The 19,185-nt window shown below is 39.2% G+C and overlaps 1 long non-coding RNA gene across 1 annotated transcript; it reads right to left on the reverse strand.

Moving 5' to 3' along the window:
* Nucleotides 1-11,065: 11,065 nt before the first annotated feature.
* On the reverse strand, nucleotides 11,066-18,873 carry LOC134678900 (uncharacterized). Its single transcript, XR_010100260.1, has 2 exons — nucleotides 18,621-18,873; nucleotides 11,066-15,892 (listed from the first exon to the last, which is right to left on the reverse strand). It is a non-coding gene; the product is annotated as an uncharacterized LOC134678900 (long non-coding RNA).
* Nucleotides 18,874-19,185: the final 312 nt, after the last annotated feature.

Below are 19,185 nucleotides of genomic sequence, written 5' to 3' on the forward strand. Positions count from 1 at the left end.
GTAGACAATAGGGAATATTAGGCAAAGCTCTGCGTAGGTGGCACTAGTAGTACACATACAGTAAACAAACATGCGTCACTACGTCACTCACATATCGCCTATCGTGAAACACGACAATCGAGGGTTCGGTTTCTGCCTCTCTATCACTCTCGCATATTCGAGCGATAAAGAGGCGGATAACTAAATTTCGATTTTCGCGTTTACCGGTAGGCACTTGTTAACAAACCGCCTTGATGCATCAATGTCATATTTTATTGTCTTTGAAAACTTGTCAAAAAACAGTTTAAGGCACAGTATGTATAAGTTAGTCTATGAATTTACTGAGTCGGTAGTGCTGCACTCTGGCGGCAGAACATTGCAGTAATATACCCTATTGTTGGACCTGTCACGTCCTAAAACCTATAAAACAATATTCATGACGACTTTTATGACAACATGCGTAGCCGCCATCTTGGATTATAAAATGGTCATCATTTTCGAATTCTGCACTCACTAAAACCTATAAATCGACATCCGTGACGACGCAAGTTATCTTTATTTTCAGATCTAACCAATTGCTACAGTACAGAATACAAAGGACAAAAAAAGAAGCAAGGAGGTAATGAAACAAGCAAAAATACTGATGATTCCTCGACGCAATTGGTGATGATTGATGATTCTTAAATTGTGTCCAGATTTTCTTGTCATAAAAGTTTTTATTTTTCACGTATAACTCACACAAGCTCCGTGACATTTCGACCTTGTAATTTTTTTAATGTTTTTGTTTATATATGCGTATCTCACTAGAATAATATAATCAAGGTATGTTTATGTTTGATGGTTGAAATAGTAACTCTAAAAATTATATTTGTGTCTTATATTCCTGCCGAAGACTTTTATTTTTCCTTTTCCTTCTACACAAGTTAGGCCAAGTAATAAGAATTTAGGGCTCTCAATTTTATCTTGACTTCTACATCAGTAAAGCTACGAGGCCATGTTTGGTATCGTTTTTGTATAAATTCACAGTACCAAATTTAGTTATGGTATCACATTGACACCATTCCGAAGTAAAAACATATAAACTTATTAAAATACTTTCTTTTAAACTCCTCTTCACGCTTAAACTGCTGAACAGTTTTAATTTAAAGGTACACATATATTTTGAGTCCCGAGACAGGACATGATAAGTTATGTCAAAAATCATCCTTTAAAGGTGTGAAATGTGGTGCAGGGCGGAATTCAGAATTGAATTCTTGAAGTTAATACTTACTGTTTAAGTTTAGGTTTGAAGTCATGTTTTTTATCATTTTCAACTAAATCAAAGATGTAGAATTGTAGACCATCCCAAATTTCATATAAATCGGTTCAGCGGTTATTGATTGTCCGTACAAATTTTCACGCCACTTTTCACACCTTCAAAAGATGATTTTGGTTATAAGATCTATCCTATGTCCTGTTCCGGGACGCAAACTATTTCTATACCAAATTTCAACGAAATCGGTTCAGCGGTTAAGCGTCAAGAGGAGTTTAAAAAATACCGGCCAAGTGCGAGCCGGACTCGCGTATTAAGGGTTCCGTACATTAAGCCCGCCTCGCGCTTGGCTGCACATTTCTAATAGGTTTTCCTGTTATCTTAATAATCGTGATAGGTAAAGGACTATTTTGTGTATTTTTTTCAAAATTTATGACCTAGTAGTTTCGGAGATAAAGGGGGGGGGGGATGGTCATTTTTTGGGTATAAAATCAATTTGTTTACGTTATATGTCCGTCTTTGGGTCTCTAATTTACATATATGTACCAAATTTCAACTTAATTGGTCCAGTAGTTTCCGAGAAAATAGGCTGTGACAGACGGACAGACATACAGACGCACGAGTGATCCTATAAGGGTTCAATTTTTTTCCTTTTGAGGTACGGAACCCTAAAAAAATTGTTTTTAAATTTTGTGGAACACGGCCTAGCACCTTCACTGATGTAGAGATCAAGATAAAATTGAGAGCCCTAAATAAAGTTTCAAGAGCGGATATCTCAAAAACTATTCAATATATGGAAAAATTGACTAAATAAACTTGTAACAAATTAAATTAACTTTCATTTTCTATAAGTGGCCATGTCGCTACGATGCATAGTTGCCGAGATATAATCGAAAAACCGGAAAATGGGACCTTCAAAGCCCCCTCTCTCCCCCCCGCTCAAAGGCTACGGCCGAGGACTTTTGATATGTTCACCTCCTAACTTGTCCAAACCAAGTTAAGGAGCCAAAAATTGTGTTCTGAGCATTTCCCTCTACAACTTTATTGAGCATTCGTTGCCTGACCTAGTAGCGTATTGCATTTCTTTAAAAACTTTTCTGTAAAAGGTTGACGGGTGTTGGGTGTTTATATGGTTTTGGTCGATTTTTATCATTCGCATCGCCCATGATGACTTACTAGAATTACGAGCACACGAGACACTAATAGTAGTTTGACAAACCTTGGTATTCAAGAGGTATTTTATATTGACATTTGCTGTCACAAATTTGCTGTCAGATTTAGTCGCAAACCGCACGCAAAGTGCACACAAATGTGTCGACACCTTGTTACGGAAAAGTGTAGACACGGCGACGACACTTTGTTTCGAAACAATTCTAGACACATTGTGTGGACTCTGTTACGACACATCTGACATTTAGTTACCACTTTGATGATTCTGCGACTGGAATGGTTATATGGGAGACTTGGCAGTGACAAAGTGTAGGAGATCTAAAATAAACGTCAAATTTCTACAATACAAACCCTTTACACACCTTTTACAGTTTACACAATAAATATTTCTGATTTCTGATTTCTGATTTAAGTATAAGCACAGAACACCGCCTCTAGAAACCTAATATTGGCCATTTTGTTCCCGACGCAAATCACCAAACTGTGAGGTGCGGGAGGGGTGCTCACGGCGTTGCGATTGGTCGTTTCAAACATGGCGCGCTGATACGTGTAAGCGTAGGGATGGGACATGTTCATTACAGCTAGTGGGTACTGCTAATAGTGATACCGAAATTTATTGTGGTAAAATTGTTACCAATTTAGTATACAAGTATAATATAATTATTAAGTAAGTTTACTCTAAGTTTAGAGTAAACTTACTTAATAATTATATTGAATAGTTTAATATTTCATTAAGTAATTTAACAATGTACCTGAAAATTTTACTTAACATATTAGGGCATTTCTGTTCAAAGTACCCAGAACTTGAATTTTAAAGTTTAGAAATTTTATATTATTTCCACTTAGAATCGCAATCTCTTTCGATACCAGAAAAAAAGTGTTGCCAAAATATCATACATTTTTTTTGTCCCTTTTATTAAGGTCATAGAAGATTGTATTGAAAACATATTCAAATGGACCAATAACATATGCCTATTACAAATCAACTCCGAGTTCTCTCGCACTTCTTTGAAGTTCATCACCAGGTCCATCTCGTGACATGAGACCTAACTGCTCACCTAGAGGATTCTAAAAAACCCATACAACATATGTCTATCACAAACCAACACCGAGTTCCCTCGCACTTCTTTGAAGTTCATCATCAGGTCAAATCTCGTGACATGAGACCTAACTGCTCACCTAGAGGATTCTAAAAAACCCATACAACATATGTCTATCACAAACCAACACCGAGTTCCCTCGCACTTCTTTGAAGTTCATCATCAGGTCAATCTCGTGACATGAGACCTAACTGCTCACCTAGAGGATTCTAAAAAACCCATACAACATATGTCTATGACAAACCAACACCGGGTCCCCTCGCACTTCTTTGAAGTTCATCATCAGGTCAATCTCGTGACGTGAGACCTAACTGCTCACCTAGAGGATTCTAAAAAACCCATATAACATATGTCTATTACAAACCAACACCGAGTTCCCTCGCACGTCTTTCATCATCAGGTCCATCTTATAACATGCGGCTCCGCTGGCCTAGAGGATTCTAAAAACATATTACCTACATATTATGTCTAAAATGGTACAATACGGCATGACGAAGCACGAAGTTTCCGCAACTGACGAAACCATCATCGTCACATCACTAGTCGAAAGGGAAAGGGATAGCACATTGCATTTTCAAGTTGACTAAAAGGGACGGGCTACTGCGCCTCTGCTTAGTGACCAGTATAAAATGAACCCCGCGGACAAGAAACATTATTCAATGAAATAATGAATTTTACTTTCCAGTGGGATGTTATTCTATCTGTTTTGTAAGTAGAAGTCTTAGATGACTTGCCACACCATTTTATTCTGCAATATCCCATGATTTCCCAATGAATTCAATAGTTTACGATTTATTTTCTGAGACTCGTGCACACTGCTAACAGGTCGTAATCTTGGGCGCAACTGATCGGAGTGGCGCGCGAGCAATCTTATATTTGACCTATACACCATACGTGCGGTGACCGCGAGTCGTCCTATAAGCTCGGTCTATAGGGGTTGGTCTGTGAGTATAAGGCAACAAAGATAGCGGAGACCACTGTCCAGTCTATGTACCAGGCGCCCAGAATCGTAAAGGAGCGCGCACTGCCGGACCCACTGGACTCGATGCCGTAGTCGTATAGGTACATATAGTTTGATAGTAGAGCGTAGTGAGACGACTAGGGTGCGGAATGCTTCACCAAAGTATAGTAGAGCTACGAGTAACATCAGTGGGCCTAGCCAAGATTATTTCTTTGATTCGTTGCTGTACGTAAGTTTTCTTTGCGACAATAAATGACTTTTTATTTTTATTTTTCATGGTGACAATTTTTTATAGAAAACGCCAATCGAAACTTATTTAAGCCATGCATGGTCAATGTCACGTGACTCTTTAGAGCAGCTATCATCGATACATAATTACATATTTTTCCTTTGGTGTTTTTCGATGTACGATTGCCACCTTGGCTACCTAGCAAGCCACAAGCCACAAGTTCACAAAGAACTTGGCCTGATAGAGTGAAAAAGGTTCACCACATTTTAGACCTACTAAACCTAGCTTGACTATACCGTTTTTTTTACAGTACCAAAATTTGAAGGCAGCGACATTTTTCCTACTAAGGGGAGGCTCTTGGAGCGCTTGGGTACCCCTTCTATATAAATTATTCTAATCTGAAATAAGAATTACCTAGTAAAAATATATTTGTATGATCGCCTATCGCCTCCACGCGTCAGTCCATCTACAGATTCTACATCGTCCCGGACGTCACCCTGCCGATAAAATTAACACAATGCAACTCGCTCCATACAAAATGCGGAATTTAGCGGTTATGATACTTACCTGTCGCTTCTACTCCTCCGGCCATCTACAGATTCTACATCGTCCGGGACGTCACCCCGCCGATAAAATTAACACAATGCATCTCGCTCCATAAAAAATGCGGAATTTAGCGGTCATGATACTTACCTGTCGCTTCTAACTACACACCCAGAAACAACGCGTATACCGATAGCGCCGAGTTTCTGGCAACAAAACACTTTACAGGGTGGAGGGGTTTAGTCCGTAGGCGGCTGGGAGAAAAAGCTCCAACGCAGCCGAGTCGGGCATGCTGTCGGATACCGGGCCGGCAGTATCCAATGAGGATTACCTCCACCTCTGACAAAAAAAAAAAAAAAAAAACTCCTCCGTCCATCTACAGATTCTACATCGTCCGGGACGTCACCCTGCCGATAAAATTAACACAATGCAACTCGCTCCATACAAAATGCGGAATTTAGCGGTTATGATACTTACCTGTCGCTTCTACTCCTCCGGCCATCTACAGATTCTACATCGTCCCGGACGTCACCCTGCCGATAAAATTAACACAATGCATCTCGCTCCATAAAAAATGCGGAATTTAGCGGTCATGATACTTACCTGTCGCTTCTAACTACACACCCAGAAACAACGCGTATACCGATAGCGCCGAGTTTCTGGCAACAAAACACTTTACAGGGTGGAGGGGTTTAGTCCGTAGGCGGCTGGGAGAAAAAGCTCCAACGCAGCCGAGTCGGGCATGCTGTCGGATACCGGGCCGGCAGTATCCAATGAGGATTACCTCCACCTCTGACAAAAAAAAAAAAAAAAAAACTCCTCCGTCCATCTACAGATTCTACATCGTCCCGGACGTCACCCCGCCGATAAAATTAACACAATGCATCTCGCTCCATACAAAATGCGGAATTTAGCGGTCATGATACTTACCTGTCGCTTCTACACCTCCGTCCATCTACAGATTCTACATCGTCCCTGTACGTCACCCCGCCGATAAAATTAACACAATGGAACTCGCTCCATACAAAATGCGGAATTTAGCGGTCATGATACTTGCCTGTCGCTTCTACTCCTCCGTCCATCTACAGATTCTACATCGTCCCGGTACGTCACTCCGCCGATAAAACTAACACATTGATGCATCTCGCTCGATATAAAATGCGGAATTTAGAGGTCAACTTACCTGTCGCTTCTACTCCTCCGTCCATCTACAGATTCCACATCGTCCCTGTACGTCACCCCGCCGATAAAATTAACACAATGCATCTCGCTCGATATAAAATGATTAAAATACGCTATGTGGACGGTGACCTAAATTCATGGTAAACTTTTTTTTTATCAAGCAAGTACGCCTGCATACGATACGTACTCGAAAAAATCGAATGAATTCTAATATTATTAGAATTAGAGGTGATTTTTAGCTACCCATATTCTGAAGTAAGTATTTATACCTACTCATTAAACCCAGCAAAGGTTCTTGTTCAGTAAAGTTGCTTTTCCCAGTGCCTCAGTGAATTGTGCAGGCTTGCAGAGTCTTGATCTATCATCAATAGAATGAGACCAGTGTTGCCAACTCAGATTTTGAAAAAATGCTAGACTAATGTCTACATTATGCCAAAATTATGCCAAAGTTTTTTGAAATCCCTATGCAAAAAAAATGCTAAAATATCACTTGAAATTAGACACTTAAAACACATTTTTCAAATTTGCCGCCTTCTTCTACTGACAAGATCTGCTTGACCAACTTTATAAAGTCCGTCGACGTCCATCCGTCCACTATTGAATAGAATTTGCACTGCTTCGCTGTAGGTACATAGATACAAGCACAAGGCTTTAGCGGGGGCAGCATGGTTCCATTTTCATCGCCTGTCACTTTCGCAGGCGATAAAAATGCGACCGTGCTACCGCCGCTTATTACAAATTACATATTAGGTTTCTCGTCAATTGTAGGTACCTATGCGGCCTCCAGGGGCCAGGCGTTATTACTAGAGATGCCCCGAATAGTGAAATTGGCCGAATACCGAATATTCGGCCCCTCTCTCGGCCGAATACCGAATATTCGGCGACCGAATATTCGGCATTACATGCGAACATTTTGAGTCAAAATTATTATGAAAACTGTTCGCCAACAAAGCACAACGTTTGCTAAGTTATATTTTTATGTTGAACAGAATTAGTATATGTATTATGTAGTTAGAGTCAATCAAATTAGACTTATCATAAAAATAAAATATTTAGTAATCAACAAATTCTCAAAAACGTACCTGTGTATTTAACTACTTTCCAAGAATACATTTTAAATATTAAATATAGGTACCTCGTGTTTGGTTATTTTTTTATGATTTTTTTCTTTTTATGTAGGTGCATCAGATATTCGGTATTCGGCCGAATAGTAGGCAACATTCGGCCGAATACCGAATATTCGGCAAAGTGGCCGAATACCGAATAGTTGCCGAATATTCGTGGCATCTCTAGTTATTACCGATTACACCGTCGCGTCGCCGCATCCGTCCATCAGTATAAGTTGATAACCGCCTAAATCAGCTTTAGCACGTAAAGCTTGACTGACTACCCTGCTCGGTACCGGTCGCTCGTCCGGTCCGACGCCGGCGCAACGGAAGCGGAAGCAGGTGCGCGCATGCGCGAACGGTATACCATCGGCTCTCTTTGCTCTCCTGTTTTAAACCTTGACGCAATGGTTTAAGATCGGATATTGGTCATATCTCATATTCGCGTAAGCTCGAACGCGGCTGTAAGATCGAATCGGCTTTTATTTACCTGTTTCAAATCTTATCCCCTTGATATAAGATCGAGTATTGTCGATCCTGCATTATCAAATCGCTGTACCTTATTCTATACCTTACTGCGTTTAGGTAAGGTTGAATTTAGGTCAATTAATGATACATCTGTGATTTTCAAGACACTATCAGGCTGTCGAAAACTCGATTATCTATCAACTATCAATTCTAGTAGGCGATGATACCTTGATATTCATTTTGATATAGAGTCCACCAATACATTGGGTTTCTCAAATTCTCATGTTGCCTTTGAGTGATGTTATATCCGACCGAAATCAGATTATTGCTGAAACCGACACCAACTGAAACTGAAGGTTCGGTTTTGCTTTAGTTTCGACCGAAACATGAATTTTATGTCGAAACTTGAAATCTGTTCGTTATGGTTCTGTTCTATTGAAAAAAACAAATTTTTCATCATGCATCATTGAACTGATGCATTAATTAATGAAAAATTTAAATATTATTTGGTGTAAAATAGTACATTTGTATTGATTCAATATAATTAAGTACATAGTTGACAAAAACTGTAAAGTACATTAAATTGTTTGAAAATTTTGTAGGTAGTGCTGCCATCTAGTATCGAGTAGATCACTAAATACAGATAGAGTACTGCATGGTACTGCTACCTTCTCAACGCCACTGCATTTTAATAGTTCCGCTACTACTCAATAGATCGCGCCTTTAACAAAACTTTAGTGTCCGACCGAAGGTTCGGTTTCGGTTTCGGTTTCGGCCAGTTTCGGCCAAAAAATCATGTTTCGGCTGTAGTTTCGGTTTCGGCCAAAAAACGGCCGAACCTTTCGGCCGGGCCGAAACTTACGAAATGGTACTTCGGAATAAGACCAAAAGTTGAGGAATAAGTAGGACAACAATATTAATACCTACATATTATACTGATTCATGTATAGGTACAGAAATTAACTGGTTTATTTATTATAAAACACAATTCCACTAATGACGGCGCCACTGGACGGTCGACGCAGTCTTAAAAGGCTGTCAATACCTATAACGCACGCACTGTCTAATTGTTTCGGAGTGAATGAGTGATTTTACCTCAATTTACTATTGGTTTGTGTTCCACATGTCCTCTACTTCAGCTTAGCCTTTGGCCTCGCTGCGCCATGCTCGGCCTCCGGTCTCGCTTTTTAATACAATGGACATTGGTTGGAGTCTGTGCTCAACTACTTATCCTGAAGCCTGAAGCACGGCTTTGACTTCGCATGAAAGTTCGCCTCACTGGGGCACTTCGGACTTTTAGGCCCAGGTGAAGATTGGTACCCGGCCTTGCGATATTGTCAACGAAAAATTTCGCGCTCGCGTTTTTGGTTGGTTTTTTGGTTGACCCTGTGTCTACATGTTAACTTGACTGGTGAATGAATAGAGTTAGACCAAGAAAATTCTGCAATGATTTTGATAGCATACGCAGTGCAACTAGTGCAAATGTTATTTATACGTCATAATTTCATAGAAGTTTTGACGTTTAAAATAACACTGGCACTGCGTGTGCGTGTGTTATCAAAATCTTTGCAGAATTATCTTGGTCTTAAAAAACTGCTGGAAAAGGTCTCAAGGATATTGGGTGTTGACAGCCCCATAATATGAGTATAAAAGGGGTTTTATGACATTTTTTCAACGATTTTAACAAGTCTACAAAAGTTTCGGTTTCGGTTTCGGTTTCGGCCGAAACTAGAGCCAAAGCCGAACATTCGGTTTCGGTTTCGGTTTCGGCAAAAAAACATGTTTCGGTCGGACACTACAAAACTTAGAGAAATATTCTTCAGTACGACTAATTTCGAAATGAATTTGCTAAATGTAGAAAATTTTAGAAATCACGAAGCAAAGAATTATAATAAAAAATATGGTCAAGGCCATCGCAAAACCGTGCTGGAAAAAGCTAGTTAGATTATGATACTTACTTAACTAAAAAGAACCAAAGACATGTAAGTAGGGTTTGCACGACGGATCTGAAATGTATGGGAAGATCCGCGGATCCAGATCCGGATTGCAAACCCTACATACAAACAATAAGCCTTTCCTAGAATAAGCCTGTACTTTGCTAGAAGTGTATGTCCTTACTTCATCTTAGCGTTTTCTGAGTTACATTCAGAGGAACCTGTAGGTAGCGTGGCCGCTTAGGCACCTAATCTCAAGAAATATCGTAGGCACAGTGTACGAAAGCGACTGCTATCTCACCTTCCTATTACTGTCTGAGTTCTTCTTTTTTTCCATTCGTATCCTCATTGCTGAGGGTCGTGATTACCAATGCTTAATACCACTTTCTTCCAGGCACTCCTAGACTGCGCCATTTGCAGGCAGGTCTGGGCCTTGGCTCCTGCATATGCCTTTACTGTGTCTATCCACCGGGTAGGCGCTCTTCCTCTACTTCTCTTCCCTTCTATGTGACCGACCATCATCAATACCTCTAGGATATCTTCGCGTCTTGCCACGTTTTCGAAGAATCGAAGTATGCGCTGTGTGCAAATAGTGGAGAGTCGTGTTCGAATTTTCAGCTGGCTAAGGATTGATTCGTTTGTGCGTGTTGCCTCTCTGTCGCACTTGTAAATTAGTTCGTTAGTGTGATGTGGAGGCAACATGTCGAACGTGGTTCGCGGTAGGCCCTCTGGGAGGTACTAAAGAGTAGGTAGGTACTTAAACAATTCTGGCATTTCTGGCTGCTGCACGGCACTATTGGCAGGCGTGGTTCACTTCGCGATTTCGTCGCTTTGCTACAGGTAGCTAAAAGTACATCCGTTCGACCCCAATTTTGGGGTTTGCCATAAGCCGTGCGTGGCACTGTCGCCACCTAGCGGCCATATCTGTGCTGATCGTGACAGACGCGTTTTGTTAGAGAGTGAGTCTTCTATACCTAGTACTATTATTTATTCTGTGCTATTGAATACCAGAGCCTTGCAGCAAAGTACCTAAATATAAGCGATTTATAATATGCTTGCCATATGAGTAAATAAAATATAGTGCTTTATCTGTAAATGTCCTATAAACGGGAAGGAAACCGAAAGAAAACAAACAGTACCGTTCCGTATATGAAGATATTATATTTTCAAAGAACATGTATTTAATATTTTTCCCAGCAAATGTTCGGTCAATACAACGTGTGAAACAATACCATTATTTATACCATTATATTCATGTAACAAGTAACTAATATAATTTAATTATTCTGACTCCTCAGAGTCCAAACTACACACTTGATTGATATAAAATATTAGATCGCACAAGCTGCAAAATTGCGTAGAATTTTTAAAATAGTATCTTAAAATAACAATAACATTATATGTCTTAAAATCAACTTGCCGGTATTGCAACTAGTTTATATTAAGACACATTATTGAGTATTGTCATAAAACATTTGAAACTTTTTTCAACGAAACTTTGCAGCCACTATACATCCCACCTACCATACGATACGCACTACTCAGCGACTGTGTAGGTATAAAAAGCCAATATGTTGCAACACTATGATAGCTGTGGTAATAAATTAACAAGATAGTGTATACTTAGGTTTAAGGAAGAATACGACAGCCTAGTCTTGAAACAGTCTTGGACCCAGTAAATTAAAAATGGTTACAATCGGAAAAATAGTGCTCTTTTCTGTCATAAGGCATTTTTAATTCGAGCAACATTATAACAAGTGGGGCGAAACAATTTACAGTCAGCTTTCAATGGAACTTAATTTTACATTCATGTAAACTCTGGGGTCAACAATAATTGTTTATCAAATATACGTCACGCACCCAATAAACTTTTGCACTCGTAAAACATCATAAATGAGTTAAGTTTCACCCGATACCATACATATTATCAGTAATTACATTAATTAGAGAAAAGGGCTGCCATTTTGCTTCTACTTTCCTTATGCGCACTGCCAAGGAATGGAATTCCTTGCCGGCGTCTATATTTCCGTGTTCTTATAACCCGGCAACCTTCAAATCAAGAGTGAACAGGCACCTTCTGGGCGAGCTCGCTCCATTGTAGGCCACGTCTACGCCTCGGCTAGTCTGTGGCCATGAGTAAGCCCATTCATAATTAAAAAAAAAAAAAAAAAATTAATGAACCGTAAAAATTTTAACATTTGGGGCGCAAATATATTTTATCGACCTTTTTAGAGTTTGTTTTTTTAAGGTGAATTTTGATTTCCAATTATGACAAGCAGCTATTAAAGTAACATGGATATAAACTTCTTTTATTTTATTTCAAGGCGTGTTGCGTGTGATGTAGGTAAATTGACAGTTAGGTTAAGTGTATTATTTTAGGTTATATTTAATTTAACGCTTAAAATTTCGATGTTTCATCTGGTTTCCGATATTTTAATTAATGAGGTCATAAAACAATTGCTTAAAACAGCAATAAGCTCAATACAGCAACATTTTGGCTGCAAAGTTATATATGCAGATGGCCAAGTGAGACGTCACCTACAAACATTTTTTTTTAATTTTTTGACCACCTACAAAAACAACTTTGTCTCGTGACATCAATTGATATAATAATTAATTGATTAAACATTAAAAAACAATTCACAAATGGTTATAGTGTTCTGGTTTTTATATCACAAATACAATACTGTAAAGATATTATAAAAGCTCATAATAATTAATATTATAGGTAATTTAGGGTCCTTGGTGCGGTTTTGACGGGGGAGCCAGAAAGTGCATTATTCCAAGTACCTAGTTGAAGGTGAGAGAAGCCGACTGGTTGTTCCCTATAGATTTTGCAGGAGATTTAATGAGCTGTGTTTTTCTTTAACAACATATGTTCATAGCTACGAATACCGGCATAATTCCATATGCGATCGACGTGTTAGGCCAATTTTTACACGCGTATATACATTATTTTGCTGAACCACGCGTAGATATTTAGATGTTTTCTTGATCGGTAGAAACGGCATAAGGTGGTGGTACTAGTGCTCGACATACTAATGCCCAATAGATGACACCCTGCTGTCACCTCTATTGACAATGACTTAAGTTTCAAGATGCCATGTACTGGGACCGCGTCGAGCACCAGTACCACCACCTTATATAGTCTCACAAACTTTGTGATCGCGGCACAGAGGACCATATTTCACTAAGTTCACTTATAATTATTAAACTGTATTTGTTTTAGCTGCCGTAAAAATTTCCTGCCATTTTAGCCCGAGCGTGCTCTCAAATCTATGACAATCAAACAATGTGAATTTTATTGTATGTCACGCCTGCAATCTTGATTCTTGGCTTTCCAGGAGGTTATATCATGAAATGTTAAATTTAAGGCAGATTTATATTACCTACCTATATTAGCTGCCTTTCATTTAACACTTTGATAAGCACCCACAAACATTTAAGCTATACTTAGTTTGATTTTATCATAAAAAAGTAAATACGCTAAGAGTTCCTTGAGAAATTGAACATTGTTGGCCGCTTTTAATTTTTGTCATTCTTCGACATATGCTCACAAAGCTCTCCTTTTCTAGCAGCGTCGGTGCAATTTATGTGTATATTTGCTTCAAATCACTATCGTGTTTTTTATAGAAGGGGATTTCAAAATTTACAACCAATTTTCCAAAATGTGTCCACGAAAGTGAAACCGAGTAAATAATGATCCAAACTTGTATTTTAGGCGATTCATAGGCCAAACTTAGTAAAGTAAGGGAGATAAGCATAATAATTTCGTACATTTATCCGCCCATCTCTCTCGCACGCGCTTATAATCATATTGATATCCCGCCGATAATTCTGGCGGTTAATGACACTATGCGAGCGGGACAGCAATATAATTATGTGCGTGGGATAGAGATAGGAAATGGCGGGTCGATGTAGGACATTCTTCTTACTGTGCGTGAAGTAAAAGAAGGAAGGAACCTGAAATATCCACACCATACTTGCGTCTTGCTCACTCTCCTTGCAAATGAAATTGGCGTGAACAGGGCAGTGTCGTTTATTGCTTAACTCGCTTAACGAAAAACATTTTTATACTTAGAATAAGGCAGTGCTTTGATTGACTTATAAGCGTGTGGCGATAGCACGCTAGTTGTCTCTCTCGCAATAGTTACCAACATATTATGTGGGTGAGAGAGATGGCCAGCTAGCGTGCTACCGTCTCAGATTTCACAAAAATAGTTTCAACATTCTCCCTAAGAGATTACATAATATAAGAAGCTACGATCCTTTGTTCACGCAAATGTCAAAGATAACAATTATGGTAGTCAATAATTTTTTTTTTATACCACGTCAGTGGCAAATAAGCATACGGCCAGCCAATGATGCCACTAAAACATTCTTGATACAGTATGCTAGAGTTAGACCAAGAAAAGTCTGCTGCGGGTTTGATAGCCCACGCAGTGCAAGTGTTATTTGTACGTCATAATTTCATAGACGTTTGACATTTAAAATAACCTTGCACTGCGCTCGTGGGCTATCAAAATCGCTGCAGACTTTTCTTGGTCTAACTCTAGGCATTTACCCATTAAGGCGAGGTACCGTCAGGCGGATCAGAGGGGCTACTGTGAAAACCGAAATTCGCAAATTGCGGGGATCTTTCTCTTCTACTCCAATGAAAGCGTAATTAGAGTGACAGAGAAAGATATGCCCGCAATTTGCGAACTCCGATTTTCGCGGTTATAGCCCTGGCCTAGTCGTCACTTGCACGTAGTAAAGTAGGTATATCTTATGATAGATCATTTAACAATCCAGTCATCTCTTTCTTACGCTAGCATCATCACTATGAAGAAAGAGAATGGAAATATGTTTTCAAGTACGTTTGCTACTGGCACCGTTGGCTACACACACAGATTTTCGAAAAATTTTGGCGTATTTTTCTTCTATAAATTCTTTGACATTTCCGAAAACATTTTGGATAGTCTAATTTTTGTATATTTTATGATATGCAGACTGTCAGCATTTCGTCTTCAATTTGTGCATGATATGTTTTTTATTTGTAAACCATATGATTAAACCAAATCGTTGTTTAATTGTATTGCAATATTTGATAACATAACGTCGGCAACGTCGCAATGTTAATAAATACATAATTTCGCTAAGTATAATTAAATAAAACCAGTTATACTACCCATATCTTCTCTTCCCAGAGTGACACAAGCCTACGTCACAACATGGCCGCTATATACATATAGCGCTATCGCATATTATCATATAGCGCTGTCGTATGATGACGTAGGCTTGTGTCAGTCACGTGACCACGAAAAGACGGGAAGAGAGTACCAGGCGGAGTGTATTATTATACCATGTTAACTACCCTAAATCTTGAAAGTCTTCGATTCGCCTACTTTATGCATTTAAATAGGTAAATAATTTGAACTATTATATATGGAAACAATCGTGTCTAATAAATACTATGGAGGCAGTAAAAACGGTAATATATTTTACTAATAGGATAAAAATAGACATCGAGTGTGAAAATTTTACTAGAATAGGTACTGGTAAGATTTAAAATTATTGCTCTAAAGGTATACAATTCGTTAACAAGTGCATTAGGTAATTAATTATATAATTATAAAATGATTTGGTTCGATTTATTAAAAAAATATCATATATTCACTTTGAGACCTTGTGAAAGAAACCACATCAGATAATAAATAAAAAAAACAAAAACATTAAAATAATATTTATTTACACAAACAAAAACAGTTGGTCAGTTCGGAACGCGTTCGGAGTAAGCGTTTTTTTTTAAAAACAATAATGGCCTGGATACGAAAACCGGAGTAAGCGTTTTTTGGGGCGTTTTTCAGGCTGAAGTGAAAAGCATGGTAAGGTAGCGGATGAGATGGGTGCGTGTGACTACGTTTGAAAACGTCTTTGTAAACTTAGCTTTGTGGCGTCAGAGCACGGTCGCGGGGATATCCTCCTCCTGAAAAACACCGTGTCATTTAATGGAACCAGACAGTCAGTGAACAGACACTACAGACAGTGAGTTAGAGAGGTAGGTATTAGAGATGCACCGGATATCAGGTTACTATCCGGTATCCGGCCTATCCAGCCATTATTTTACTATCCGTCCGGATACCGGATAGTAATATTGCTTGATTTCGGTGTAAACAAATTGGATTTAAGAAACAGACACGGTCATAATTGTACTTGTTATTATTTTAAAACAATTTAATCTTTCCACTGACTTGCACGCGCACTCATTTCGAACCTAGAAATGAGTCCGTGTGAACGTTTACCAGGAAACAGGTCAAACCTGCAGAATGCGCACCTGAAAAACTGAAATATAGGTATAATTCCGCTGGCCGAATATTCGGCGCCCGGATACCGGATATTCGGCCGAGGGTCAGGCCGAATATCCGGTATCCGGCCAAACAACTAGATAGATCCGTTGCATCTCTAGTAGGTATAGGTACTTAGGGCATACTGAAAATTGCTGGACTGGCCACTTAGAAAAAATAAGTCGGCTCATATATATATCAGAGTCCAGAAACTTTCAATATGGCCCACAAAGACGTGCCCCCATGTTTAGACAGACGAACTTGACGGCACTATATCGGGTGTGGCTTGTAATATGAGCAAAAAATTTAACTGTAAGCAGTACTCCTCATACTGATCAACATTTGTTCAGCGACTTTTGAAAATAACTTGTAGTTTGATTTTTAATACACTTTAAAGGTTATTCAAAGACGCAATGTATTGCGAATTTTGTTATGTTTAAGGCGTGACAAGCAACGTCAATTACAATGATATGGCGTGGCGATGGCGTCCATTGAAGATACATAGACAGGAGTACAATCTATGTTTTAATTATTTGCTCATGTTACAGGCCACACCCGGTATATAAGAGCTGTTTCGGGTACGGATTTATTGCAGGATTCAGTTTTCTATAGTATGAATGCAGGATCCCGCAAACAGAATCCTCGTGTTAAAGGTACTATATTAGCATTATACTACTAACACGGGATCCTGCAAAAAACCGTACCCGCAGAAAACTGAACGTCAGTGGGGAAACGGTTTAAATTATCAAACGTCATCTTTTGACATTCAGTCATTTTTGTAGGGTTGACCCGGGCTGTAGGGCTGAAATATAGGACTCTGGTAAAAATAAGGCTCTAGTTTTTAATACTTTTTAACACTCATAAACTTATAAATATTTCATCCCTATTCCGTTTAAAATGAAGTCTACGTCTACACACAAGACTGGAATAGGAATGAAGTAAAATAAGTTAAAAACTTAGTATTATTTTTACCTGTGTCTTATATTTAACCCATCTGACCCTATGCCATGTCGATGCTAAACCAAGTTTTAAAATACAACACACAGTCGGTCGTAATGACAATGACACTAATGACTAATGGTATTGCGGTAGATAAAGCGTATTTAAATACATTTTAACTTTGTTTGGCGTTTAGCATTATTATGATGATGATGATTACCTAACGATGCTAACTCCAACTGTGCCGTCGGAAAGTTTACAAAATTAAGACTAACTTCTCATAGTTTTATAATAAGGATTAATATTATCCATTTCCAAAATATAAGTTTCCTTCATTTCCTGTGAAATTTTCTTAAGTTTCCGTGATCTTTAACCACTTTTTGAAAACTTCCCTCAATTTGCACATCTGTAACTCCAACACACGCACAAACAGTCACACACACAAACTCATTACTTCATTAGTCAGAAAAAAACAAGTAACACTGCAACTTGTCGTCTTATCGTATCACTTACCTTCGTAACGTCATTTATTAAGAAAAATTTGGACGGACAGACAAACAGATCTCAGATAAATATTAAAATTACTGTCTGACGTTTTCCTAAGCTTTCTGCCTGCCACTCCTAAACAAGTGCGAAAAATTACATGCCATCTCTTCCCAAGTGGTTTGAATCCTTTCAATATTTTGAATAATGATATTTTGATGATTCGAGCCTTACCCGTTCTAAATCAGAATCTATGAAATTGTAATTATAAAATTCTGATTTTGGAAAGTGACAAAACCTAATAGTTAACTATCAAAATCGTGGAGACATTGTTTGACGCAAGCTTGTTAAATTAGCAAAGGCTCGAAAAGTTCAACATGTGTTGAACACACGTTGAACATGTTTCCATATCCCAGGGAGGACACAGTGGCGACGGGCATACATCGTGAAATCAATCGTAGGATTGCAAGAATGAATGTCCGTTAGGGGCATTAAGTTATGATCACGGATTCCGTGGTCATTCCCTAAGTGCTGCCTATACCTAACTATTTTGGCTCAGCGATCCAAAGAAAATCTTGGCCTCCGAAACGAGAGCGTGGCACCTGTCCCGATCCTGCGCAGCTTCCTGCCAGTTACTGACGCGAAGCTGAAGCAGATCGGCCGTCACACTGTCTTCCCAGCGATACCTGGGATACCTGCGCTAACCGCTGCCTATGATGGCCCTTAATACTCAGCAGTCTCATACGGGTTGCTAAAAGGCGGTGGATGTTTCCACACTTTACGGCGATAGGGGAGGACGTTTTTGGGTTAGAAGGAAGGTATTTTATGGCGTTAAGAGAGGACGTTTGTGGGTTTGAAGGAGAGTCTTTATGCAGCAGTAAGGAAGGCTGATACAGTCAGCCGGCACTCGGCAAGCCCAAATCGTTTTCTATATCGTAGAACTAGTACCCAAAGTATTACATTGTCCACTGCAATGAGCTCCTCAGCGGGTTCTAGGTCATATATCCCAAAAAGATTGGCTGTTGGGGCATTAAAGTCGTCTCGAGACAAAGGATAGAGAAACGCTGTGTATAGCGACTCTTATCAATGTGGACAGGAGGTGGAAGGAAGGTTTTCTTTGTTCCGTAATAGAAGGATTAAGAGAGGAAGGAAGGGAAGAGGAGAAGCTTGCTAGATAGTAAAACCCACTCGGCAAGCCCAAACCGTTCTCTATATCGTGGAGCTAGTACCCAAAGTATTACATTGTCCACGGCGATGAGCTCGTCGGCGAGCGCGAGCTCCGGCAGAGCGCTCTCCTCGGCGGCCATGGGCGCCTGGTACAGTGAGCGCTGCACCTCCACTATGTGTTCGTTCTGAAATTTGAAATACGATGTTTTTATGACACCATTATTCGTAATTTTAAGCGATGATGACAAAATATATAGTCAAAATCCTTCATACGATTATTTAGACTTTTTTAATTATTATAATTAATTTATAGGAGCATTTCAATATCCAAAGAGCGAAATGGGGG

Source organism: Cydia fagiglandana, chromosome 2 (genome assembly GCF_963556715.1).
Source record: "Cydia fagiglandana chromosome 2, ilCydFagi1.1, whole genome shotgun sequence".
Lineage (NCBI taxonomy): Eukaryota > Metazoa > Arthropoda > Insecta > Lepidoptera > Tortricidae > Cydia > Cydia fagiglandana.